Source organism: Perca fluviatilis, chromosome 23 (genome assembly GCF_010015445.1).
Source record: "Perca fluviatilis chromosome 23, GENO_Pfluv_1.0, whole genome shotgun sequence".
In the NCBI taxonomy this organism is placed as follows: domain Eukaryota; kingdom Metazoa; phylum Chordata; class Actinopteri; order Perciformes; family Percidae; genus Perca; species Perca fluviatilis.
In genome coordinates this window covers 3,362,040-3,364,539 of record NC_053134.1, presented here as the reverse complement: position 1 = coordinate 3,364,539, position 2,500 = coordinate 3,362,040, and the positions used below count along the sequence as shown (strand labels likewise).

The window sequence follows — 2,500 nt, the reverse complement described above, 5'->3', positions numbered from 1 at the left end:
TTTAGATAAAAACAGATGTTGACAAAATTGTCCTTTGGGGACATCATTTGAAATTGGGAAAAATTTGAAGTTGGAAAAAAAGGTAACATACATTGCAGTATATCGCAGAATATTGCAATATGTTTAAAATCGAATAATATATCGTGACGTTTCCAGTGGCACCGGAGCAATCCCAGAAGCTTATATTACGAATTCCACCATGGCCGCTAAGCCCCGCCTCTTCAAAGCTCACACACTACTATTGGCCAGGCGGCCCATGCTTACACATGTTCAGGTCCTATCACCTGACCAATCACCTCTTTAAACCACCTGCATGCTTCTTCCCCTGTGTTTTCCTTCCTTTCTATTTTAAAAATACTTTTAATGCTTTTTCCTATATTTATGATTAATAACAGCTATATTTGTTGTAATATTTCTATATTTACGTCTTTCTTTCCTTGGATTTTACTATTCCTTCCTTCGGGGTTAATTTCTACCCGCAAGAGGAGGTCCGACCTAATATTTTAATGTTTTTATTTTAAATAATTATTTTAATAATTATTTTAAAGATGCCTTGGTGGTCCCTTTATAACTAATTCTATCTTACCTTATATTTTAATAATTTGATTGTATTTCTTTGTCTCTATTACTAATATATTATTATTACTATTATTATTATTATTATTGCGCAAATTGATTTTAGCTTGCCTCAAGATTTTAACAACATAATGATACACATGCCATTGCTTGATACATTTTACTTACAGTGTGGTTTTTATTCTATGATGTATTTTAAATTATTTATGGTTATTTATTGTGTGGTACTTTTACCTCTTAAAGCACCTTTAAACATAGCACTTATTACTAATTTTAATGGTATGTGTATATATATATTTTGTAACTCAGAGAGTATTTATGACCCTTTAAAATGTTTTAAGTTTTGAGTTTATATAAGATGTTTTTAATATTGGGATAGAATTTATTTTGTATTGGGATGCCGGGCTATTTTACGCTATGCTTTTAACCCAAAACCTAACCTTAACCACTGAGGTGACATGCCTAACGACAACCAATCAAGCGGCTCCTAGGGCGTGGTCTTGGCGTGGAAACATAGTGGCATTTGTAATTCTGCATCCCTGAAGCGCAGCCAGCTGGATATAGACTAAAAATCGTATCTCATCTTATCTTCTATCCCAGAATGCTGTGTGGCAGTGCAGACTAGTTGTTGCCTGACGCCCAGAAGTTGTAGGAGCTCTTGTGAGCCTTTCAGCCGCACGAGGCGCAGTCGGGCGGTAGCACCTGAGCGGGCTGGTAAAACATGCTCCGCGGGACTCTCTTCAGGAACTCCTGCAGCAGGCCGCTGGCTCAAGAGTGAACGTAATCGAAGGCACGCGCCGAAGAGGAACCCTTGGGAACGCTACCATCTTGAACTTTTAGTGATGTTTTATAGGTTTTCATCTCATTTCTTAAAGGGATACTCCACTGTTTGTTGAATAGGGCTCATCACGGTCTGTAGATAGGTGGGCCCCCCCCTCTCCCTAGCTGTAGATAGGTGGGTCTCCCTAGCTGTAGATAGGGGGGGTCCCCTCTAGCTGTAGATAGGTGGGGTCTCCCTAAGCTGTAGATAGGTGGGTCTCCCTTAGCTGTAGATAGGTGAGGTCTCCCTCTAGCTGTAGATAGGTGGGGGTCTCCCTAGCTGTAGATATGTGGGGTCTCCCCTAGCTGTAGATAGGTGGGTCCTCTAGCTGTAGATAGGTGGGTCTCTCCCTAGCTGTAGATAGGTGGGTCTCCCCTAGCTGTAGATAGGTGGGGTCTCCCCTAGCTGTAGATAGGTGGGCTCCTCTAGCTGTAGATAGGTGGGGTCTCCCTAGCTGTAGATAGGTGGGGTCTCCCCTCTAGCTGTAGATAGGTGGGTCCCCTCTAGCTGTAGATAGGTGGGTCTCCCTCTAGCTGTAGATAGGTGGGGCCCCTCTAGCTGTAGATAGGTGAGGTCTCCTCTAGCTGTAGATAGGTGAGGTCTCCCTAGCTGTAGATAGGTGGGGTCTCCTCTAGCTGTAGATAGGTGAGGTCTCCCTCTAGCTGTAGATAGGTGGGTCTCCCCCTAGCTGTAGATAGGTGGGTCTCCCTCTAGCTGTAGATAGGTGGGTCCCCCGGGCTAGCTGTAGATAGGTGGGCCCCTCTAGCTGTAGATAGGTGGGCCCTCTAGCTGTAGATAGGTGGGTCTCCCTAGCTGTAGATAGGTGGAGGCTCTCCCTAGCTGTAGATAGGTGGGTCTCCCTAGCTGTAGATAGGTGAGGCTCCCCTAGCTGTAGATAGTGAGGTCTCCTCTAGCTGTAGATAGGTGGGTCTCCCCTCTAGCTGTAGATAGGTGAGTCTCCCTCAGCTGTAGATAGGTGGGGTCCCCTAGCTGTAGATAGGTGGGGTCTCCTCTTAGCTGTAGATAGGTGAGGTCTCCTCTAACTGTAGATAGGTGGGTCTCCCTAGCTGTAGATAGGTGGGTCTCCCTCTTAGCTGTAGATAG

General features: G+C 44.3%; 1 protein-coding gene across 1 annotated transcript in view; it reads right to left on the bottom strand.

Moving 5' to 3' along the window:
• The window catches only part of nots (nothepsin), a 24,427-nt gene that overhangs the window by 12,796 nt on the left and 9,131 nt on the right, over window positions 1-2,500 (bottom strand). The gene's annotated exons all lie outside the window — the stretch shown is intronic.